Raw genomic sequence first — 27,434 nt, forward strand, 5'->3', positions numbered from 1 at the left:
ATAACCTTCATAACACACATACGCACACGCACACGCACACGCACATACACACACACACACACACACACACACACACTAGTTTAGGTCTGTACAGGCTAGAGTTAGATGAGTTGTCTTGTGCTATAATTAAACAAAAATATAATAGCTAGTATAACTGCTACAACAGCTAAAACACGCCACATACAGTTGCTAAGGAAAATAAAATACTTAAATACATTATATATATTTCAAATATAATTTATTGAATTATGTGTATGATTGTCATGTTTCAAATTTAACTGATACACATTTGTTTTGTTTAGGTTAGTTAATGCATTCAATTGCAATCAGTACTGTTTTTCTAAACAGTACTTGCAGCGAGATTATTGACATTACCCTTCTAAATAACTCTAAAACACGTATATAAATCAGATAGTAAGACTATAAATACAAATACCCTGAAAAATGCAAATGTAACTGAATAGACATAAAGGTTTGTAAGAAGACACAAATAATGCAGAACATGGAAAGTTTACATAACCCAATGCTTCATATACAGTAGATTCAAATATATACTCAATTTAAAAAAGTACACTTAATTATCTTTTAAAGAAACAATTATGTCCCAACTTTTTGGCAACACCAAAAGACATAAAAACATGTCAATTCTGAAAATTCTGAATTCTCAAAGTCCATTGAGTCAATAAGTCAAAAATAGATTTGTCAAGGTATCCATCCATACCATGTGAGCTCCACAGCATTTCAAATTTGTAATGAAATGTTTATAAGATGAGTTCTGACAACTAGTAACAGTGTAAGTGCTTGTTAAGAACTGTTTCCTGTGAGTGAGAAACTAAATCTTCCTCCAGGTGTCGCTCAGAGACTCAGAAAGACAGAAATCCTGCTGAGCCAAATTAATATCAAATATAAAAAAATAATCTGTATAAAAACACAATAGAAGTCTGTGGTGTATCTCATTTAGACCAGAGTCAATGTGTCTATGATTCTATTTACACACTGAAATTAAGATTATAAGAGAGAAACAGTTTTACAGTTGTGTGAGATATAGACAGAGTTAATGTGAGAGTGTTTCATTCAACTTTGTTTCATCTCACACAGAGACACCGAGGAGCTATTATCAACCCAAAATCCAGCGTAAAGGGGTTCAGTGAATGTTGATCTGAAAGTGTGTAAGTGTGTGAGTGTGTGTGTGTCAGAGATGATGTAGAAGGACAGAGATGATGAAGAGTGCTGGCCGACCAGTCCAGATACATTCCTACTCTGTTAGAGCGATATGGAGGGACAGATATACATGTGATTTTACTATTGTGACAGACATTGAAACTTTTATCAAAACAGTTCAGACTCCAGGACTTTTCATTTTGCCCAAACCTACAGTCATTGCTCTTCCCTTTCCTGCTGATTTCTTTATAAGTCACTGATATATTAACCGCAAACCCGCTCCATTCAACCTCCCAGTAACAGCGTCCAGTCAGACTCTCTCTACACAGAACCTGAGGATACTCATCAAATCTCTCTGGATGATCAGGATACGGCTGCTTCTCTGTCACAAGCATCACCTTTCTGTTCTCCTCAGTGTGAGACGGGGGTGTAATGTGTTTAAATCCAGTGTGAGATCACATGCATCTACACAAAGACGACAGATTATAACATTTATAACACAATGATCATGGTGTGTGTGTGTGTGTGTGTGTGTGTGTGTGTGTGTGTTTTGACCTACATTTCCGCAGTCCTGTTGTAATCCTGAATTCTCCTCCATGATCCACACTATAAAAAATTAAAGCAGTCACAAATTTTACATAATAATGAAGAAAAAGTAAAAACAACCACAAAGAATGAAAGAAAGTAAAGCTGCTCTCATGAAATGAAAGAAAACCTTTTACTGTTTCCTGAACAGACAGGATGCAGCGACCAATCTGTCTTCCCAGACTAAATGACAAATAAGGTCTGATGAGAAATAATCCTAATTTTATTTGTGCCATTTATTTGCTTGAAGTCACTCTGCATTCTGTCTAGGTTCTAGGAAATATCAAATTTGCATATAGCAGTTTTTCAAACCTATTTCTTTTGCACCCAAGACACAGGAGCGAATAACAGAATATAAAGAACAGCAACAGACAATACCTCACTAATAAACATGTAAATTCTGCATGATAACAATGGTGACAGCATCAAAACAAACAATTTGAAGATGATTGATTATTTTCACATTTTAGTAGATGTATTTATACACAAAGGCCATTTTGATGACTATAGCAACACTGCTTTAAATGAGATTAATTAAGAGATGAGGGGGGTTTTATTGTACTGACTAAATGTTTGCTTGGACAACTTTTGCCCACTGTTGTCTAGACCAGCACGCACCGCCCCATCTGCCCCCTGGCTGTCCGAGGTTCTCCGTGAACATCGCTCGAAACTCAGGGCTGCAGAGAGGAAATGGCAGAAATCAAGAAACTCTACCGACCTCAGTGTGTATCAGTCTCTCCTCTCTTCCTTCTCTGCAAATGTCTTCACGGCTAAAACATCCTACTACCACAACAAAATTAACAGCTGTTGTGACGCTCGGACACTCTTCAAGACTTTCTCTTCTCTTCTTAATCTGCCGCCACCACCTCCTCCATCGACTCTTACAGCGGACGACTTTGCAGTTTTCTTCACAAATAAGACTAGATCCATCAGTGACCAATTCTCCACACCGCAGACTGAGGACAACTTCACAATGACCGACGCACACTCTTTCTCCTGCTTCTCCCCACTCTCAGAGATGGACGTCTCCAAACTTCTCCTGTCCTATCATCCTACTACTTGTCCACTTGATCCGATCCCCACTCACCTCCTTCAAGCGATCTCTTCTTCAGTCTTACCTTCGCTTACTCACGTTATCAACTCCTCTCTTCACTCTGGAACATTTCCTCAGCATTCAAGCAGGCTCGGGTAAGCCCACTGCTCAAGAAACCATCTCTAAATCCATCGCTTCTTGAAAACTACAGACCGGTATCCCTTCTTCCATTCATTGCAAAGACACTTGAGCGAGCTGTGTTCAACCAGTTTTCTATGTTCCTTGTACAGAACAACCTCCTGGACAGCAACCAATCTGGCTTCAAAAGTGGCCACTCAACTGAGACTGCTCTGCTCTCGGTTACTGAAGCCCTGCAGCTTCAAAATCCTCGGTACTCATCTTACTGGACCTTTCTGCTGCTTTTGACACTGTTAATCACCAGATTCTCCTGTCCACCCTCAGAAAGATGGGCATCTCTGGAACAGCACTCCTGTGGGTTAAGTCCTACCTCTCTGACAGATCCTTCAGTGTGTCTTGGAGGGGTGTCAATGTCAATGTCACCTTTATTTATATAGCGCTTTAAACAAAATACATTGCGTCAAAGCAACTGAACAACATTCATTAGGAAAACAGTGTCAATAATGCAAAAATGATAGTAAAAGGCAGTTCATCATTGGATTCAGTTATGTCATCTCTGTTCAGTTAAATAGTGTCTGTGCATTTATTTGCAATCAAGTCAACGATATCGCTGTAGATGAAGTGTCCCCAACTAAGCAAGCCAGAGGCGACAGCGGCAAGGAACCGAAACTCCATCGGTGACAGAATGGAGAAAAAAACCTTGGGAGAAACCAGGCTCAGTTGGGGGGCCAGTTCTCCTCTGACCAGACGAAACCAGTAGTTCAATTCCAGGCTGCAGCAAAGTCAGATTGTGCAGAAGAATCATCTGTTTCCTGTGGTCTTGTCCTGGTGCTCCTCTGAGACAAGGTATCTGTATCTGGGGCTCTAGTTGTCCTGGTCTCCACTGTCTTTCAGGGATGTAGAAGTCCTTTCTAGGTGCTGATCTAGGGTGATGTTTCAAAGTCACACCACCTTGCTACTGGGGTTCCTCAAGGCTCAGTACTTGGACCACTTCTCTTCTCCATCTACATGACATAATTAGGATCTGTCATTCAGAAGCATGGCTTTTCTTATCACTGCTACGCTGATGACACCCAACTCTACTTCTCATTCCAACCAGATGACCCGACGGTAGCTGCTCGCATTTCAGCCTGTCTGAGTGACATCTCTAGCTGGATGAATGACCATCACCTTCAGCTTAACCTTACGAAGACAGAACTCCTGGTGATTCCAGCTAATCCATTGCTTCATCACAACTTCTCTATACAGCTGGGCTCATCAACCATTACTCCTTCGAGGACAGCTAGAAACCTAGGAGTTGTGATGGATCATCAGTTAAGCTTCACAGACCACATTGCTACAACTACCCGGTCCTGCAGGTTTGCCTAATACAACATTAGGAAGATTAGACCATTCCTGTCAGAGCAAGCAACCCAACTTCTTGTCCAAGCTCTTGTTCTCTCCAGACTGGACTATTGTAATGCTCTCCTGGCGGGCCTTCCTGCATGTACTGTCAAGCCTCTGCAATTGATCTAGAATGCAGCAGCGAGGGTTGACTTCAATGAGCCAAAAAAAGCTCACGTTACTCCTCTCCTCATCAGGTTACACTGGCTACCAGTAGCTGCTCGCATCAAATTCAAGGTACTGATGCTAGCCTACAAGACGACCACTGGCACGGCACCAACTTACCTAAACTCATTGGTTAAATCTTATGTGCCCTCCAGACGTTTGCTCTCTGCAAGTGAACGACGCCTTGTGGTTCCATCCCAAAGAAGTTCAAAATCACTCTCACGGACCTTTTCCTGGACTGTGCCCAGCTGGTGGAATGACCTCCCAATCTCAATTCGTACAGCTGAGTCTTTACTCATTTTCAAGAAACATCTAAAGACTCATCTTTTTCGCCTGCACTTAACCAACTAACACTAGCACTTTTCAGTTACTTGCCTTTTCATTTTTATTAAAAAAAAAAAAAAAAACCTGCCTATGCGTTCTATACTAGAATAACTGAGACTTGTCATGGCACTTGTATACTGTTGTTGTTCTCTTGTTGACCTGACTGCTTCTATTGTCCTCATTTGTAAGTCGCTTTGGATAAAAGCGTCTGCTAAATGATTAAATGTAAATGTAAATGTTAAATGTTAAACTATGTTAAAGTAATATCAGCACATGAAACACTCTCAGTAAAGTTGCATCTTGTTTTGTTTGTGGATTCATTTTATTAAATTAGTAAACAAAACAAAAAAATACATTCCGTGCAAATGTCTTAATTTTTAAAGGGTATTTTTAAATAAATTATTTTTTTCTGTTAAACTGTCTGAATAGAAAGAAACATGCTACTATCTGAAATTTCCAAGGAGAACATTCTCATGTACATTACTTACAAATTTCACTCATAACAGTTCCCCTTGCCTACTAGTAAGAATTTAACACTCATCATAAGCATTTCACTGCAGCTCAAACGCTCCTCACAATGTACATCATATCATTCTTTCCAATTGAGGAATTAATATAAAAGTAAACAAACGACAGTGAAATTCTAAGTAATCCACTCAATAATTAGAAATAGTTCTTGAATGTAACTAATCTGTTTAACTAATTGTCAAGACACATCCTTATTTTTCTGTGTAGTATATACAGTATGTGTATATATGTCCTGCATGCAGGGATCTATATGAGTTTTCAATTACTGTACAATGCTCATATTTACACATGACATGATGATTGTTAGTGTTGAACATACTTGAGTTTGTCCAGTCTGTAGTTTGGATCAGAGAGCAGCTTGACTATTGATTGTCCTGGGTGATTGTAGCTCAGATCCAGCTCTCTCATGTGTGAGGGGTTTGAACTCAGAGCTGAAGCCAGATAACAACATCCTACCTCTGTCACCATACAGCCAGATAATCTACAAACACACACACAAACACTCAACATCACATCATCTGGGATAGGAGATCATCTTAAACACAGGAATGTTCAGATTCCTGGAACTCTGCTTTAAATCAAATGATTCACTGATCAATGTATCACCTTTCTCCAACAGGTTCAGTTAGTTTGAGTAACTCTGGGTTTATTACTTTACTCAACATCATAATGTTGATGGAGCATAATTAGTCTCAGTAACATTTTCTGTTCATCTCTTTATAACAAAAGGCTTGAGCATATACAAACCAAAGGCATCTAACACACTGTGGTCTGCTGATATATTACAAACACACAGGAGATCCAGGACCAGATCAGAGGGTATCTTTAATATCATAACCAAGTGAATCTTCATCTGTTTTTCTTACCTCAGTATGTTTAGGTGACAACGTAAACTCTTCAGCCCATCAGAGAGTAGCTTCACTCCTGAATCCTGCAGATCATTGTTACTCAGGTCCAGCTCTCTCAGTGAAGAGTTTGATGATTGTAGAGATGAAGATAAACTTTCACAGCACTGACCAGTGAGATTACAGTAAGCAAGTCTAAAACAGAGCATGAAACATTGTTTAATAAAGATGAACAAGTTGGGTTACAATATTGTTTTCTGTGTTGTGCACATGGTATTGATCACATGACTAATATGTTATTCTTCATCAGGAGGTGAACTTTGAAAATGTACTGAAAATCACCTGAAACTTGTTTGAATTAGTGTGTTGACTATGAACCTATAAAAGTTGTTATACAGTATTAATATCATTTTATAAAAAAATGTCTGTTGCTCAGCTGGTAAAACTTGTCCATGTTGGGAACACAGCTTGACCTACAAGAGACTATTAAGCACTATTATTTTGAGGATAAGCGAGCAGATAACCTCGGCTTTTAGTACCAAAATCGGAGGTAACTTTCAGGGTAAGTAACCATAGTAACTTTCTCTCTGAAGATAATCTGGTCCATGACCAGGTAATGTTTAATTTATTTTATTATATACACATTTATTTATAAAATTTTAGATTATCATCTTACATGTGTAAGGACTGGCATTTTCTAAATTCTAAATCAGAATCCATATATGATATGACTTTAGCTTAGATATTAGCATCAAACAAACAATATAATTCATATTCTCAAGGATTAAAGATTAAATGAAAAAAAAAATTTAAATGATTGCACAAAATGATTTGGCTGAGTCTGTTTTTGTTCTGGTACCTTGCCTGGTTTAGACCTGTCATGAATAAATCATTAAGACATTAAAACCACCAGTAGGTGGGAGCAAGTTCCTGTTTTAATAAATTGTTAATTTAATCATCAATCAAACCATTCGTTCAAAACGTCTGATTCATTTAAAACTAGTTACTGTCTTTATGAATGGATTATTGAATCATTGGCTCACTCAGTTCATTTAAAAGAATTCCTCATTCAGGGGGTAAAAACACAGAAATCAACAAAAATCAACATAAATCCACAGTGTTGCTATGAGATACAACAGCTCTGCTGTGGCTTTGGAACTATTACTAAAATGTAACTCACTCAGTTACTTATTGTTGAACTGCTATAAAAATGATCACATTTGTGATCGTGCTCTCTCTTGCTTGTGTGATATTAATTAACTACAGTATTTCATATATTATATCTTGAGTCAGACTCTTAGTCACCTCTTAAATTACACCCATAACCAGTAACATAATCACCAGAAGAGATCCACTGGATTAATAGGGCTATGAAAACCTATAGAATAAAAAATATGTAAAACTTGAAAGACACAAATAGGAATAAGACAATAACTGATTATTTCAATATGTGACAACTTGACAGCCCAACAATAAAACACAATAACAAGCAGGCTATAACAGAAACAAAACAAAAAATTGTAAATAAATTAGACTGCTCCCAAGGAATTTATTGGTACAACATTTCAAGCATCAGACCTGACGGTCGAAACATTGCACCTATGAATATTTAATTTATAAGTATTTGATCTTATAAATCTTACTATAAGTATTTTGATCTTACTTTTGTTCTGCACCTGAGGCTTCAGGGGGTTTTGAGATGTACACGATTTTTTGTATTTTTTACTATTTTTAACAGAACAATTGATTATTTTATTTCTTCCTAAAGATATGCTTTAGGATATATCTATGTGCTTTAAGCGATCATTATGTCTAGAATCATTAATCACTTTTTAGACAATTCTGCACAATCCACAGATGTTACATAGATGGGATGAATTATGAATCAATCAGGGCTGCATTATGTAAATATTTGTCCCATTTTATTTTAAACCAAATTAACTCTTTTTTAAACTACTTTTTTAAATGTAATAAATTGTAAATGACAAGATCGTTTATAAATGTTAACTTATTAAAGTCGTGGCCTAGTGGTTACAGAGTTTAACTCCCAACCCTAAGGTTGTGGGTTCAAGTCTCGGGCTGGCAATACCACGACTGAGGTGCCCTTGAGCAAGGCACCGAACCCCCAACTGCTCCCTGGGCATTGCAGCATAAATGGCTGCCCACTGCTCCATGTGTGTGTTCACAGTGTGTGTGTGTGTGCACTTTGAATGGGTTAAATGCAGAGCATGAATTCTGAGTATGGGTCACCATACTTGGCTGTATGTCACTTCACTTTAAATAACATTCATAGGGCCCTATTTTAACGATCTAAATGCAAAGTGTAAAGTGCAAGGTGCAGGTGCACTCAGGGCGTGTTCAAATCCACTTTTGCAATTTTAACGACGGAAAAATGATTGGCGCGCCCGGATACATTGTCTAAACGGGTTGTCCCTATTCTCTTAATGAGTAATGGGTGTTTTTTGGGCATAACCTGCAATAAACCAATCAGAGTCTCATCTTCCATTCCCCTTAAGAGCCAGTTGTGCTCGTGCCATGACGGATTTGCTATTTACAAGCATATATATATATATATATAATATATAAATAAAATAGATATATATATAAAACATTGCGCCAGACTTTAGACCAGGTTTGAGCTGGTCTATGGCGCAGTCTATTTTCAGCTCCTTAAAATAGCATTGAGCCAGCAATGCACATGAACACACCTCTTTTTTAGACCAGCACGCCCATGGGCGCAAAAATGAGCGCAAATGCATTTGCTAATTAAAAGACGTGGTGCTGGACGGGAAAATGCGAATGGCGCCGGACTGAAACTAGCAAACACACTTGCGCTGCACCTTGCATCGCATTGCGCTGGGTGTATTACAGGGCCCATATTCTTAATATAATTTATATTCTTAAATTATATTCTTAATCTACATTATATTATTTATACCTAATATTAAATAATGATCTGCCTAAAAATATAATAATTATCTGTCTACCTAGCTCTTATAATGTGTGAAATATTATATTAATAAAAGACAAACAAAAACAAATACATAAATAAAAAGATGTCTATGAATACCCTTGAGCAGTACAGTCCACCATCACAAACTGAAAATGCTTTTCAGCAAACTGTGCAGTTCACCTTATAAAATTAGTAATTACTGGACAGACACATGGATATTTTTTTCCCATTCGTCCATATAATTAGAGAGCTACTTGCATTAAACAGGCGGAAATGAGCTAGAAATGTTGCTAAATTCTAAATTGCTGCTATGTGCAGAAGAGCTTCTCTACTACTTATTGTGAAGTTGATTTAGTTTTATTTGCTATTAGTATTCTCCATTAAAACAAAATCCATATGTGTTAATTCAGCTACTGTATGTGTAGGCCTATATGAATTATAGGCCAAATTACCTCTCATATTGATTTGCTACAGGCAAAATAATTTTACCTTTACAGGACGATTTTTTGGGATGGGTAGCAATTCTAATTTTCACTATACTTTATGTCTCTGTACGGCTAAACACTTGGGGCTAGCTAAAGGAAGACAGTGGACTGTCACTACTTTTATATGATTCAAATGTTATGTGACTATCAAAAATGTGAGATATCAAAGAAACCCAGATATCTCTAAATTCCATAATTCAGACAATTCTTGTTTGAATCACTTTTAATGTACTTCTTGCATATGTTGTATTTACAATCTTTTTTAATGCATCAGGCAAATGTTTTTACATCTACAAGCAGATCAATCAGAAACAATTTTGCAAGCATGACTTGAGCAGAACATTTCACACTGGTTATTTTACTTTTGTTCACATAGTGCTTCATAAAATGTCCTGTGCACAAGCAATCTTTTGGTTTATAATGCTCAGGAACAGTGTAATAAACACATTCTTATTTTGTCTGTATTTGGGAGGGCAAACGAAAGGGTTTTGCTTTCATGTGGAAACACGGTGTTGCAGAGACATAGGGACAACACTTCAATTACAGAAACATCACCTTATTTGTGTATGTCTTTGGGCAGGTATTATGTTAATATGTTACTGTATGTATGTCATGGAGCAGTGTTCTCTGTTAGATAGAATAAATCCCTTTTGTGTGAGACTATGAGCTTTGTAAATTAGCAATCTTAAACATACATAAACAGTAATTACACACTAAAGGAAAAGGACATTAAAAAGCACCACATTGCCCCTTTAATTTCATAACCAAATTAACCTTAATCTCTTTATCTTACCTCAGTATGTTGATCTGACTGTGTGAACTCTTCAGTCCATCCGACAGAAACTCCACACCTGAATCTTGTATGTTATTGTGACTCAGGTCCATCTCTCTCAGTGAGTTTAATGATTGTAGAGATGAAAACAAACGTTTACAGAACTGACCAGAGAGTTTACAGCATGACAATCTAAATAGAACAAAGTAAAAAAATTATCATGTACCTTTTCAAAACATGCAATTCCTGATCTTTTGTCTAGTGCTTTTTTTTAACTCAAGAGTAGCTGTCTCATATTTTGAAATGCATTGATAGGAATGTTAAGTCAACTTATTGTCTCTGGATCAAATTATATTTTATCCCAGACCTCAGTATGTTAAGTTGACAGTGTGAACCCTTGAGTCCATCAGAGAGCAGCTTCAATCCTGAATCCTGCAGGTCATTGTGACTCAGGTCCAGCTCTCTCAGTGAGTTTGATGATTGTAGAGATGAAAACAAGCTTTTACATAACCGAGTAGTGAGATTACAGCCAGCAAGCCTATAAAATAGAATGAAATATGATCCAATAATAAGAGATATACAAAACACAAATTTACACATACGTAACACTGTTCATAAAGATAGACTGCCCAGTCACAGTGGAAAAGTCCAAACTTTGAGCTGTTTCTGTCTGTGGGGTCACAGATGAGTCTCTGCACAATGTTAGGAAAGTTAGGAAAGAGTGTTTTTATTATTTTTATATTATTTTATTAAATTATTATTAATGTTGCGTAAAAACATAAAACATAAAACCTGCACTGAAAGAGGTGTACACCATTTCCAGCACAAAAGGTGGGATTTATAAAAACAAACTTGATGGGAAACTTTGCGCACCTGCACGCAAACTCTGACCCATGCGTATTGACTTTTTTTTTTCCTAGAGAGAGAAAAGTAATGACGTAAACAATTATTATTTTAACTATGTTTTCATGTCGATATACACATTAACATTAAATATTCCACTCTCATTAATGGAGATGAGCACTGAAATTACATAAAGTCATTATATGAATTATATGAATTTAGACATAGCCTATTTTTAGAGGATGCGCTTGATCATTTTCCTGTGGCATGTTATGTTTTAGTCAGAGCGAAGAGTGCTATACACTAAGTAGACATCGAAAACGCCTCTTTTACCGCCGCGGGTACCGCCGCCGCGCCGTCTATAAAGTGCATTTGCAGCTTTTGACCGCTGAGTAGCGCTTTAACCACAAGTTATCAAACAAGCGCATCAAAGCACCTTTTCGCAAATAGACGTCAGTTTTGCCTTGCTGATGTGTTATATTTGACTGCTTCAGTCATGGAAAATGAAAGAAAAACACTATAGTTTAAATCTTTAATATATTTAATATTCACAGATGAAAGTTTGGTATTTATGAAGTTATGTGCATTTCTTAGAATGAATTCAAGCAGGATAAATGTCAAGCCTGTGCCTGTCTGTGCTTATATTTTCTAAGCTACATGGTATTAAACCATATTTTAGATTTTACACATTTAAAAGGTGTGCTGTATTATTTATATTATATTAATTATCCGTTATATTATTCAAAAGAAATTGTGGTTTACTTTGCATCGGAGCATTAAAAGTGGTAGCCTATTTTAGGGGGGTAGGCTACATGGATTAATATGCAAAATGTCAATATTTTAATATATTATGCCTATATTTTAATTTATATTTTAAATATAAATATATTTTTTCCTTTAATAAAAGAACATGCATTTTTGTTATTCGTTACCTGTCCTTTATTTTGACATAACTTATTGGGAAAAAGACATTTGTTTGTAAACTGATTAAGAAATTGTTGCATGTTTAAATGTGAAGCACTGTATAATTTCGTTCCCATTATTAAGGCCTAATTTGCCTAAAACAAGAAACGAATAAAATTAAACCGGCACGATTAAATCTTTGAAACTCTAAAGAATTAATAAAACGTCCTCACGATTAAACTCAAGTTCTCTCATTATAATCAACAACATTCACACGATGTAAAAAAAAAGCTTTAGTAATTGACAACTAAAGTGATTTTAAAGGGAACCTTCTTTACTTGCTTTTAAAGTAGGGTAACATCATATGGCCTAAAAAAAAAATCCCAGTTTTTTTTTTATTTTAGAAAAAAAAAAATCGGATTTAGGATTTAAACTGATTTTTAAATCAATATTCAAATGACGAAGAAATTTTACAAAACAAGTTTTAATATAGTTCTTTATCATTCATTTAGCAGTCAAATTTATAACTGCAACAAGATGATTTAAAAAAAACAGTACTGTTATACCTAAATGCTGGAAAGACCTTTATTTTTTATATGTTTTTTATTTTTTTTTAATACTAGCCCATCATGCATCTAACCATCCACTCAGCTTTAAGAGCTGTTCAGATTAAAACTGCCAGCTCCGCTGTGAGTCAGTGTCATGGATGGAGGACCTGTTAATATTTTTTCTAGTTTATATTTCCATCTCGTTATGCCGCTGGTTTAGTTTTTTTTATTTTTCTTATAGAACTTATTTGTAAATAGAGCAGTCACTGTCTGTGTCTACACCGGACGCGAGAGTTGTCATCTGTGCCCCACAGCGAAAAGAGTGTCTAAACTTGATGACATCACACTATAGTGTCAAATCATCTGAACACAGTGTCAGAACATTTCATCATAAACAGGACGAGCATCAGTTCACTGATGGGGATCGAGTCCAGTGCATCCATCACTGTGTTCTGTTGTCTTTTGTTGGATCGCTCCACTTGTGTGCGGTGTAGACCTGGCGTGAGTTTTTTATTGTTTTATTTTACAGCCCTGCTTGTTTTAATGTTTTTATTAAATATCTGTATTGACTGCATGGTCATATTATCGAATTATTTACTGCCATGCGACCTACAAAAGTAAAGCTTCGCGAGTCGATCAACGAGCATTGCTGCAGGTTGATTTTTGGCGGATGTGCTGTGCTTGTGTTCCCGCGGTCGTCTTCATTTCGTCGGGTGAAACATCTCTCTCACTAGCAGCAGAGACTGTGAGAAGCAACAACTTCCCCATGATACCAGAAACACGCTCCGCCTTCACTCCGTGAATAAAGTATTTCAGTATGTTTGAAATGTTATGTTCATAACAAAGCATATAAAATAATAATAATAAAAAAAATAACAGGAGAGTTTCAAAGTGGCTTAAGCTATTTTGTGTTAACTTTTTTCCCTATATCACATGCCAAACTAATACATTGTAAGCATTACATCTTTAATTGCTGCTTTCTGCTTTGAAAATTTTGTTTGTGATGAAAATAACAGTATATTTTTGTCAGTTATTTTATCTAAACAGATCGATTAACTTCTTCAAGATTTCAAAATCAGATAGCATGCTGATAATGTAGTAGCACTGTAAGATTACATTTGTTTGAACGCATTATTGCAAAAGCGATTGAGTGTGAATCTGTTTATATCATGCTTTAACCCAAAAATAATCAGTAAAAGAAACAGACAAACTCTTAACATCCCGCTCGACTCTTGCAGTCAACCTTCTGATCAAGCTAAATATGTTGGCTGTTGGCATGAATTTTACTCGTGATAAGAAGCTCATATTCAAGTGTTTGTGCAAAAATTATTAATGTGCATTAATGACAGGGAGGCGCCGTCTCATCACTTTAATTTTTTCATGATAATGAATGTATAATTTTTAAATTAACATAATATCGTGATGTCGGGGTGGTGCTAGCGCAGTGGATAAGACACATGTCTTTGGTGTGAGAGACCCAGGTTCGAATCCACTGTGAGACACCAATGTGTCCCTGAGCAAGACACTTAACCCCTAGTTGCTCCAGAGGTGTGCGACCTCTGTGGCAATTGTAAGTCGCTTTGGATAAAAGCGTCAGCTAAGTGAATAAATGTAATATAAATGTATGTCTCACATAGGTACATTAAAAATATATCTACAGAAAGCTTGAAATGTTTTTTAAATGAAAACGAATTGTGAAATCTGCGAATGTTGCATTTCTCTCATCGGAGAGAGCAAGCACTGTGAATATAACCAAAACAACAGTCCTATATAAACCAGTTCAGCAAGTGAAAGCCTCATAAGACACTGTCCATATGAAAGAGCAATTCATACCTTTATCTCGACCCCCACAAGCCATGAATAACTACCCAAAACCCAACCCCCTCCAGCTGAACAGAATTCGGTCTGTGTTTTGGCTCTGAGGAACGGTGTGTTACTGGGCTGAAACATGCCTGCACTAAGCAGCACTACTCTTTGTATTCATAATTTTATTATTTTCACAAGACCATAATGACAATAACAAATCATCAATTAATAATTAATCATTATTTTAAGAAAATCATTGTTATTTGTGATCGTGGATGTTTGCGGCAGGCTTTAAGACCAAGCGGAATCCTCTGTTCTCGTCTCACAGCGAGTCCCGCGCGCTCAGTGATGCAGCTTCACTGTCTGCGGTTTGACTTTACTGAATCAGATTGAGGCCAATACAACTTATTGATCACGAGCCCAACATTTAGCAAGGCAGGAAAATTCTAACGGAAGGAAGACGTATATCATTGAGCTAATGCTGTTAAAGAGAGAGAGAGAGAGAAACTAGTCTAGGGCTATTCTTAAACTAGGAGCTCATTATATTGAAGTACAAATCCAAACACCAGAAACGTTATGCATTTTATGAATAATGAAATGTTATGAAAATTATGCATTTTATTTATTCACATGCTGTATGGTTGAAATAATATTTTAGTTCACAACTTTAAGTTCCGTTGTTTAAAAAAATGCTTTATTGGCTAATGTTTCATAAACCTTCAGTTGTTATGCTCTAAAATCCATGCCATTATTAATTTCACAGTATTTTTACCACCTAAATGACTAATCTTTAAAGTCACAATTCTATAATGGTCAAAATTACTCAGGCCAATGGTATTTTTAATTGACATTATTTTATCATTTTTTTTTTTTTGAATAATTGTAGCTTAAATAAGTTAAGTTCTTGTTTTTTACAAGAATAAACATAACATATTAATTAATAAAAATAATTTAAGCAATTAAAACCTTTTTTTAAACTTGAATTTAAATACTATTAAACTAACTTTAAATTCTCTAGGAGTTTATAAGTCAAAAAAAAAAGTTCTAAATGAACTTGTGTTAACAATATAATTAGAACTAACAATATAATTAGATTTTTTTAAATGAACAATTCCTGTATAAAATGGGACAGCAACCTTTATATCAGTGGTTCTCAACCTTTTTTTCCAGCGGGCCGCACTATGGTCTAAGTGCAAGTCTAAGCATATAATTTATATATTACGTCAGCAATACAAACCAACCTGATTTATAATAGTATAGCCTAACTATTATGATATATAATCTATTACAATCATTGAAATAAACAATTCTACTCCCCATAAATAAAACACCTGATGCTGTCGGGAGCTGACCAATTTTGTGAGATTCAGCTTGAAAGGAGAAACACAAAGTTGTGATTGTAACGCCTGTGTTATACTTTCCGCATGAGCAATCCAGACGCAGACACGGCCAGCGCGGATGCAGACTTCTTCAATTTATACTTCTGAATGCGCAGGCTGATGGTCCGCTCTGCAATTTCCCAGAATTATTGCACATCTGACTGTCTTTATATTCTTTTATTGACGGATTGCACAGGTTCGAGTAGCAATGAGCTTCTTCACTCTGCCTGCACATGTGCAATTTTGCTTTTGAAGCCTACTGACCACGCGAACCTGTCCGCGCGGTCGTCTGCTCATGAGCCTCGGCACACACTCTCCAATGACGATTTTTACGTCACGCCTACCTAACGGTCCATAGCGGACTCGCGGACGCAGAAAGTTTGACAGAGGCTTTAAGATGCAGGCTTGCATGACCTGACGCGCAACATTTCAGAAAATGTGCGTTCACAAATAGTAGCCTATTTTGATCCAAATATGGAAAGCACTTTTGAATTTAATAATATGAGGTTCTCTCCAGAGATATTTTGCCACATTTCTTCAATTAAGGATTGTTACATAGTGTATGGTGTTTCTATTTATCTGAACTTCTTCAAGTGAGTTGCGGGGCAAAAAAAAAAAAAACGCAAATCCAGCACTTCTCCTTCAATACTGATACTGCGACTATTCACAGTTTGTACATGTTCATTCACTGGCATTTTTTGCATTTCTTTTTTTTCTCCCTTCAAAAACAAATTTGTCCATTCTGATGCGCAATTTTACCTTAAAGGCAATTTACCTAGTGGCTGTTGATGACTATTTGAATTGAATTCTGCCAAAGTGCGCGCTTGTATGTGTTCGTTAAATGCTTATACCAGTAGGTCTGCTCATGTCTGAAAATAATATATGAAGAAAAGAAAAAAACCACATAAAAACATTGGATATAGCTTATATTTCATTAGTAGCATTTTTTTTTAATTGATGTAAACAATAAAATTTTACAAACTGATAAAGTTTATTTATTTATTTATTATTATTATTTTTTTTTTAATTCAGCATGTGGTGCAGGCCGCATTTGAATTCGTGATGGGCCTCGGGTTGAGAACCACTGCTTTATATCAAAAATTTTTAAATCGTCCACAGCTGAGCATCGCGGGAGGCTGATCTGCGCCAGATTGCGTTAAGTGAATGTAATGAACAAAGTCATTTTCAGGTGCAATGAAAAAAAAAAAAAAAAAAACATGGATAACCTAGATTAGTCCCAGGCTCTGTTCTGAAGTAAAATAATTATAATTACTGTTAACCAAGAGTAACACATTTTAACGGATGAATCGCCTATTTTCATTTGCTGAAAGTTTTCTTTATTTTTTATTTTTTAAACACGCTAAAAAATAAAGTTTGTCAGAGGAAAAAAATATATGAGTCATGTATAGGTTTCATTTTAACGGATCAATCACCTATTTTCGTTTGCTGCATGTTTTTTTTTTTTTTTAAACACGCTAAAAAATAAATCAGAGTTTGTGAGAGGAAAAAAAAATAGGCTATAAGAAAATATTTTACAACAAATCCTTTAAATTTAACAAATTTATCAGAACAAAACAATAATTAAAAATATATAATTCTAATGGATAAATATAATTGCCTTAAAGGAATAAAGGTCGTTATAATAAATAAGGAATAAAGACCTTTATAAAGGTCTTCTTTTAATTTTTGTTTAGTAGACTGTAGCCTAAGACTATCCTACATTTTAAAAATTAACAAATTGTAAAAAAAATTGTTTTTTTTTAAATGTTACAATGTTATATCATAATGTTATTGTTGTTTTACTTCCTTCTTTTATCTCATTTTACAATTACATTAATTTCGCAATCCGTCCCTTTGCGCCACCTGGTGGTAGTTTCGCGAATGATTTTAACACGCGATTGAATTACAGTTACCACCGCGGCACCGCCGCGTAAGGTCCAGATAGGCTGGCCACCTACTGTAGGTGCACAATAATTAATTTTTAAATTAAACTGCAGATCTCATGTTATGAGAAAATATTTTTTGTAAAAACAGTGTTCAGTGATGCGCACTCACTTCGATATTATGGGCCGATACTGATAAATTCGGTGGTCAAATGGTCCATTGTCCAGTTTGAATAGTTCCAATGATAATAACTACAGTACAACCGCAGCTGCATTGAGGTTTTGATGCCGTGTGAAGGCTTCTCCAAAACGTTATGAAAAATACCACTGTATTTGAAGGATACAACTGGAAGAAAAAGTTGTAAAAGCCATTTTGGTCTTTACTTTGAATTGTTATTTACAGGTATGTCCAGTAGGGGTCACTTGGTTGATTGTCCCCAAAATATAGGTGTCACGGTTCGTGAACGCACCGTCTCCAGCTGTAGTCTGGTTATGTCATGTTGATTGGTTCATGTGGGTGTGGCCACTGATCGCCTGATCAGCGGCAGGTGCATCTCATCCCCACCGCCTTTAGGCGTGACATAACCAGACTACAGCTGGAGACGGTGCGTTCACGAACCGTGACAATAGGTGGGAACCTTCCTTCAGGTAACAGGTGTTGCAGAAGGGAAGGTGCACACATTTTTTGACCACTTCGCTAGTGGTGAGCCACTATCCCACTCTATGCAAGTCATTAACTGGTGGATTTACTGACTGTTTGTTTGGATTCTTGCATGTACATGTAAATGAAGACCGGTAACATTAAAATAAATCTTCAACATTTAGCATTTTAACATCTTGTAAGGACATTCCATTTAATAGTAATCCAAGCGTGCACGTCTATTTACAAGCATCCCTCAGATGCTTAAAGTATTAGACTTGGCCACTTACAAATTAGATCAATTCTATTACAGTATAAAATATGGAGGCGGCTCTCTGACTGCGCAGCACAGCCTTATGCGTGCCACAGTTACATTTGAGATAATTTTATTTTAAATGCCATAATGTCCGCTGAAAACAATTGCAATTGTGCTTTAAAATACAACATTGAGCACCAGGAAACCATTTAAAGAGGTGCGTTCAGTGGTCAGTAAAATTATCTCAAATGTATGACACATTCACTTCATTTTATCAAATGATAATAATCACATCTATTCATTTTATAATCCTGCTACTAGCATTTTATTCAAAAGGTTTTTTGTTTTTTTTTAGGGGGTTTTGCACATCCTGTCATACCAGTGACTGCGCCCCTGCAATAGGAGCATTTTGCAGCATTAAGGTTAAAGATTAATCAATAAATTGATAGTTAATTTAAACAACGGTCGATCATGGAAATGATTGAAAATTGACATCCCTAATTGCCATGTCAAAGAAAATCGCCAATCACAAAAGTACTTACAGAGCTTTTCTGCAGTTCACTACAGCTGGTATCAGTCTACTTCTACCCTCATCTGATGCGTTGTATTTCTTCAGATCAAACTCATCCAGCACCTCCTCTGATATCTGAACCATGTAGGCGATTGTTGAGCATTGACCAGGAGAGAGTTGATTCACTGAGCAAGTACTTGATTGCACAAACTCCTGAATCTCTTTGTACAAAGTCTGATCCTTCATTTCCATCAGACAGAGGAACAGATTGATGTATTTGTCAGCTGAGAGACCTTTAATATCCTTGATTTTGTCTTTAATGCACTGTATGATTCTCTTGATGGTCCCTGAGCTGTTCACTGTGTGTGTGTCAGTAGATCCTGTAAGAGTCTCTGATTGGACTCCAGTGAGACGCCCAGTAGGAACCGCAGGAAAAGATCCAGGTGTCCATTTTCACTTTGTAAGGAATTATCAACTGCTAATGTTAGTAGCTGATGCAGATTGTAATCCCGATGGTACTGCTGATATCCTTCTTTCAAAAACAACTTCAATGGTTTCTTTTTCTTGTCTACATGGGAGTAGAACACAAAGTAAGCAGCTAGAAATTCCTGAAAACTCAGATGTATGAAGCAGTAGACTTTCCTCTGATGAAGCATAGATTCCTGCTTAAAGATCTCAGTGCAAATCCCAGAATACACTGAGGCATCAGTGACATCTATGCTGCTCTCAATCAGGTCCTCCTTGTAGAACATCACATTGCCCTTCATCAGCTGTTTGAAAGCCAGTTCAGCAAGTCTTGTAATCACATCTCTGTTGGACTCCAGGGGTTTTTCTGGATCTCTCTCATCATACTTTTGATTTCTCATGTTGATCTGAGTCAGCAGAAAGTGGATGTACATTTCAGTCAGAGTTTGAGGGATTTCTGCACTGTCATCTTGTTTCAGGCGGTTTTGAAGCACAGTGGCTGAGATCCAGCAGAAGACGGGGATGTGGCACATGATGTGGAGGCTTCTGAGAGATGATTCTTCTGGCTTGATGCTCATCACTGATTTCTCCTTCTGAAATATTCCTCCTTCTGAGACTCATTAAATCCCTGAATTTCTGTCAAACGGTTGATGTATTTTGAGGGGATCTGATTGGCTGCTGCTGGTCTGGAGGTGATCCAAATGAGAGCAGAGGGAAGCAGGTCTCCTCTGATGAGGTTTGACATCAACACAGCCACTGATGAAAACTCATCCACATCAAGAACTCTCTCATTATCTGAAAACGTCAGTGTAATTCTGCTTTCATCCAGACCATCAAAGATGAACACAACTTTACACTCCTCATAAATCCTTGAGTTCAGACCTTGAAGTTCAGGATGAAAATCCAGCAGTAGTCTGTGAAGACTGTTCTGGTGATCTTTAATCAAGTTCAGCTCTCGAAATGGAAGCACAAACATGAAATCTACATCCTGATTGGCTTTTCCCTCTGTCCAGTCCAGAATGAACTTCTGTACAGAGACGGTTTTTCCAATTCCAGCAATACCTTTAGTAAGAACTATCTTGATTTTGTCTTTCTCCTCACATCCTGGTTCATATAAGGGTTTAAAGATGTCATTGCAGTATATTGGAGTGTCTTGTGTTCTGGCCGTATTCTCTATCTGTAAAACCTCATGTTCTTTATTCACCCTTTCACTCTTTCCCTCTATGATGTAGAGCTGGGTGTAGATCTTGTTCAGGTGCATTTGACTATTTCCTATTGTGGATCCCTCAGATAAGTTCTCATACTTGTTCTTCATGCTGGTTTTGTGTTGGTCTTTGACTATCTGCCTGATGTCAGTGAAGGCCAGATGAGGCATCACTGATCTGATCACAACATCTCTCTGCACTCTGCAGAAACAGTGAAATTAACAGAAAAACTGAATTAAAATAAAAGAAAATCATTTAAATATTCAAGCATTTCCAGAGCTGACAGCCTTGTGGGCAGCGTTTAAACATGTAGCATTGTTGCGTTTCAGATGACCTTAGGTTGAGTCTCAGCTCATGATCTTTCCAGATCCCATCCCTTTCTCCTTCTGCTTCCTGTCAGTACTCTGTACTGCCTTGTCCAATAATCAGGGGCACCACTAGCAATTTTGGGCCCTATAAAGAAAATTAGATTGGGTCCCCTAACGCAACCATTCTGCACCAAACATTATTATTAAATCTGCAATTTAATAATACTGACCTACTACTATTGCTATTGCTTTTCACCACTAGGTATCTGTATTTAATCAGAAACCAACCCATAGCCGCGGAAGCATATAGGTTCCGTTTGTTCGAGATGTGTCGCGCTTCAAAAGTACTGTTTGTACTTTGATGTCATACACCGATCAGTCTGCACAGTACTGATGCATCTCGTACAAGCCTTTTTATATTTGGGGTGCTGGGGTGTGGGGCCATGGTGGGAGATTTTAAACAAAATCCTAATACTAAATAGCCCAAACACTTATAGATTAACCTTTCAAATTAATAAAGACCTATAGCCATCCTATTGAGGCTATTGTCCTTCAAAATGTGCGTCCCTGTCATTGGATTGCGATTGGATAAGGGCTGTTTGGATATCTACCCAGCAAACATTGGACCGACGGCGACGTCGTGTGGCCGGCCAAAAATAGTCGCGGTAGGACGGCATAAATCGGTAGAAATATGTAACACAGAACATTTCCTAAAAATGCATTCAGATATGTTTGTACATGTCTATAGTTCTATGGGGTTGCATGTATAATTGTTACTTTGACTTTTAGCTGTGTGTTGTTCACTATTTACCCGTGTTGTGAATCGGTTGTGAGAGGACGTCACTATTTGACGTCTTTTACACGTGCATTACACGTCCATCGTGACCCTCTATGAAATCCTTGTGGAATATGCAAAAGCTGTGCTTACACCTTGATTAATACTGCAATAATTAATTTAAGTGCACCAAGTAGTTTTTAAGAGGTTTTAAAGAGGTTGTGAATAGACGTCCAATGACGTCTTTTACACGTCTTGTCACGGTTGTGAAAAGACTCCAAGCAAGACTAGCAGGAATTTTTTTTTTTTTTTATATATACTAAGTAAATATATTTACTTTATCTTGTTTAAATAAATTATAATGACAAACTGCCCAGTGTGGTTAAGTGATTGCCATGCTACAATTTAGTCATCATTTCAACCTGTTTTATGTATTCGTTGTTATTATTTTTATGGAATCTATGCATATACATGTAAAACAGATATATATCCGGTCACCATTTCGGTCTGAGTTGTATGCAATTGCCAAAACGGTGCTGCCAAGATGTAGACACAAAACATAGTAATATATTTCGTGATATTACAAAATCCCGCGATAGGATAGATTATCTCGCGAGATCTCGCGGTCTTCCGGTTCCGGGACATTCAGCAGGCAACCACGAGGAGAGGACTCGAGGAGGGAGATGTATCGATATATATTATATAAAATCTACTGTTGGGTAAGTACATTTTGTATTATTTGATTAACGTGCTTTGAGTTTTACTTGTTTGACACGAAGGAACCGAGAGAAATGATGCCCACGTTGTCAACTGAAATTCACTGAGTATGGCAAAAATTCGCTAACGTTAGTAGGCTAAAAGTTACTTATTGATGTAATTTTTATTGGTACGCTTTAATTATTCAGGGGACATCACAGCCCTCCTGTCTTATTAGAAATGTCCTGTTCACTTTCTCACAGTTACACACCCAGTTAAGGGTGTTTCTCAACGGCAAAACATTAAAACACAACATCTTTTATACAATAAAAATAAAATCTAATGCATGTTGATTACCTTTTTCAAATGTTTCATTAATGATTCATTCATCTTGTTCCAAGGTTTTTTATTTATTTATTTTTTTTAGCTGTAGACCATAAAGATATTTTGAAAATAAGTGCATGTCATTTATCTCAAGTTTTTTATTTTATTTATTTTAAAAATAAATATATTCTCTTCCCTCAGATGCTGTGAAGAGGTAGAGTCTCTGAGACTGATGCAGCGATGGCAGAACACCTGAAGCTCGCTCCAGGAAGAGCTGAGGGTGGAGGTTAAAAGAAATGAGCCAAACAACTGTAATGTGTTTAAGGGATAACGTTAGTTCACCCAAAAATGAAAATAGTCATAATTTTCTCACCCTCATGTTACGATCATAATCATTTTTCCTACAATGGCAGTTAATGGATTGGGAGATCTGCTTGGTTACAAATATTCTTCCAAATATCTTTGTGTTTATAAGACAACTGTGTAAGTCAATGACAAGATTAATAAAGACATGATAAAAAGAAACCATCTTTTAACATTTTAGTCGAAAACACGTGAACGCAATCTCAGAAATGTGATATTTGAATTCATGTCGGTTCTATATAGTTTAACATCATTTACGCTACTTTGATTTTATAAATAGCAATGATTTCAAACACATTTTATGATGAAGGTCTTTTTTGTTTTATGATTTTCATGTCACATGACAACAATGGCTCCTGCAAGGTGGTTATGCCACGTTCAAATATAATATTCTTAATATTATTTGTATGATTAAAGTATTTAAAAATAAATGCAATTAATAAAAACATAAATAAACAAATACTGCGAAAATAGAAATTTTTTGACAATAATAATGGACTTCAAGATTGAATATTTCAGCACTTTTTATTCAGTGATGACCCTCATTAAATCATATTTCTGATGAAAATGGTAGGCCTGGAAACTTATTTCAGAAATCCAAAATGGATACAAAGATTACATTGAAAAACTAATTTTTTAAATAGATTTTTATCATCTTGAAGATTCTTATTTGTCATTGACCCAGTAAAGCAAACGTGAAAACAATATCGTCAGAACATAGAAAGGTATACAGGTTTGAAACATGAGGGTGAGTAAATGACAGAATTTTCATTTTTGTGTAAACTATCCCTTTATATAATAATTCAGTATTTTGTAATTGGTATTTTAGTTTGGTTAACAGATACTAAACTGTTCAAAAACAATAAAATGTGCTAAATCAGAACATGCTTCTTTTTTGCATACGTCCACAAATAATGTGCTATTGTTTGTGATGTACACTTGATTAAGATTTTATGGATTTTATGGTTTTATGGACGTTCAGGTCTGACTGGACGATCTAGAACTTTTGTCAAGATGTGTTAAACCTCAAGACATAATTGATTGCCTTTCACGATGTTACACAGTGGGTGTGTGATTATTTTATATGCAGGCTTATATATACATACACTTAAACTATGCAGCAACGCATTTAAATGACGACGTCCAGAAATCGACGCATTTGGACGTCCAGAAGACGACGCATTTAGACGTCCATGAGACGTGCAGAAAAGTCGGTTCAACTTTCATTTTGGAACTATTTTTCAACCATGACGGGACGTGTTGGACGGACGTCTTTTCAACGGTCAAAAGACGTCCAAATGTTTGCTGGGTATTCTCAGTATGGCAGCCGCAGTGGATGGATAGACTAATAAAATGTGAACTAGCGATCTGAAACAATGGCCTCAGCACCCCAAGGAGTAGGGACGAGGTGACCAGATGTCCCGTTTATACAGCATAGAGCGCCCTCTCGTGGCTGTAGATGGTAATGTTTTCTCTTGGTTCTAAATAAATGCGACTTAAAGTCCAGACCGACTTATATATGTTTTTTTCCTCATCATGACGTATTTTTGGACTGGTGCGACTTATACTCAGGTGCCAGCCAAATATTGTCTGTTGATGTATAAATCTTAATATCGGAAAATTGACCCTTATGACTGATTTTGTGGTCCAGGATCACATTTACTCACTCAGGCTCAAAGGTCATTGCTCCATCACTGAACTGAATGGGATTATCCATGGATGTGTTACTCTTCACAGACACACAGCTGGGTTCTGGAGCTGCTGCTTCCTGTGTGTGAACATCCGCCTCCTCTTCTCTCTTCTCACAGAGACTCATTTCACAGGTGGTGCTTTAGAATGAAATAAAAATACAATTAAAATACACCTGAACTGAAATTTTAAGACATACAAAAAAACTTTAAAAGAATGTTTCAATAGTTCACGCTTACATATAATTAGCTGAGGTATGGAATGCGTATTTGGCGTGCTGTCCGGGGAAGGGCTCCGAGCTCGGGAATGGCCCGAACCTAGAGTACCCCCCCCTTCCCCGTCTATTTATAAAGTGAACTTGAAGTGAGGAGATGGGGTGGAGGAGGGATGCTGATAAACCGTCAATGGATAGAGGTAAGTCAGCGATATTTATACTATGGGATTGATTACTTGATTATGGTCCACCTGTGTTGATTAGGCTAAGTATCTGACGCGCTCCTCCCGAATCTTATTAATAAAATTACATTTAAGAAACAATTAAATTCTTGGATGTGTTTTTTGAATTAATGAATTCTTGTCAGTTACACTAATGCCATATAATATCAAAATAAATATAGTTTCTTCCTTGTTTATCTCCCATTCCATATCAATTCTGAAAACAAAATAGAAAATTAAAATAAAAGACTCGTTTTCTTTTTTATATAAATATATATATATATATTTTTTTTTATACTTGTGCAGCAATGAGTGATAACGTCTCAGGTTACGAATGTAACCATGGTTCCCTGAGAGGGAACAAGACACTGCGTCCTCTTAGGGGACACTATGGGGAACACCTCGTCGTGACCCGTGTCTGAAGCATACTTTGAAAAACGCCAACGTGTTGGCCGGCGACAGCCTCTGACGTCACTACTGGCGTGACTATAAATACGCACCCGTAGGACCCGTCACTTATCTTCTTCGTGAAGCTTGCGTCCGAAGCATGGCAGGGAGCTAGAGGACGCAGTGTCTCGTTCCCTCTCAGGGAACCATGGTTACATTTGTAACCTGAGACGTTCCCCGTCAAGGGAAATTCGAACTGCGTCCTCTTAGGGGACACTATGGGGAACAGTATACCCACACCGCCATGCTGAGGGGAGTGCAGGCCAGAACATGGCAAACACTAAGTACCAACTCTACCATTTCCATGGGAGTTGCCCCTGGGACGTTTAGACGGCTGTTTGTGACATTATCCCTTACGCCCAAAGGCCTAAGCTGCATATTTTTTAGATATTTAATGCAGCCAGTTTTCTCAGCCTGTTTTCTTATCTTATCAAGAAAAAAGGGAGCAGAAAAACTATTTTGATCATTTATCAGGTAAACCAGTTTTCTTCCTTTTTCATATGTAACACACATATAGAGAGAATTCACAGTTCACAATAAAAAATCAAAAACTTTAAATTATATTTCACTTTGTTAAATGACTGTGATTATGCTATCAAGACATGAATTGCATAATTAGTGGGTTGAGACACTAAATTTATTAAATTAAAAGTGTCTATTTTTCTCCCATGTGATTAATAAAAAAAATAATGAATTTGAGTGCAAATCCCCATTGGGTTCCTTAATGTTCATTGTGTTACACACAAAAATAACATTTATATGGCATTATATTTCATACATTTAGCTAAAAGCAAGTAAGAAGGTGGGATAATTCTATTCTCTTTACATTACACAACACCTCATTTTTATTCTCACTCAGGCTTGGAGACCATTGAGCTGAGGGGGATAATCCACAGACTCGACACTCTTCATAAACACACAGTTGGACTCCGGAGCTGCTGCTTTCTCTTCTCATAGAGACTCATTTTACAGGCAATGCTACTTTAATAACAATTAAATTTACAACTGAATTACCTTCTTTGGACAAATAATAATAATAATAAAAAAGGAAACTGTATGAATTCTTATGTCACACAATATTAAAATATATAGTAAAACAACTATACTTTCCAGACAGTCTCATAAAGATTCATACTTTGAGCCACAAAGCTTTGGATGAATAACAATCATCAAAAACTGGTCAACTCAACTCTCAGTTCAAGTTTCAGAAACAACTTCTAGAGTCAATATGAAACTTAAAAGCTGCTGAGAGTAAACCTCTAAACATTTACACATGCAGATTCATAGTGATTTACCAGTGCATGAGAATGAATCAAGAAATGTGTTCAAACCTACCTCTGTCTCAACAATGAAGAACATCAAACACAAACTTCATTCAGTTCAGAAATCCATTCTGTTTATATAGCAACATTAAACTGATCTGATCCTAAACTGATTTACTGTACATTATTCACAAAAAGTTTTTCTGTCCCAGTGTGGTTCATATTACCTTTGACAAAGTTCAAATAGTTCCTTTTTGACAAACAGGTTCAACAAGTTTACTTGAAAGAAACAATGCTGGACATTTGTAAAACACCTAGCCAAGT

At 36.6% G+C, this 27,434-nt stretch overlaps 1 pseudogene; it reads right to left on the minus strand.

Annotated features, from left to right (window-relative positions):
- Positions 1-931: 931 nt before the first annotated feature.
- LOC132111310 (NACHT, LRR and PYD domains-containing protein 3-like) lies at positions 932-27,344 on the minus strand (annotated as a pseudogene).
- Positions 27,345-27,434: the final 90 nt, after the last annotated feature.

This window comes from Carassius carassius, chromosome 31 (assembly GCF_963082965.1).
Source record: "Carassius carassius chromosome 31, fCarCar2.1, whole genome shotgun sequence".
Taxonomy (NCBI): Eukaryota; Metazoa; Chordata; class Actinopteri; order Cypriniformes; family Cyprinidae; genus Carassius; species Carassius carassius.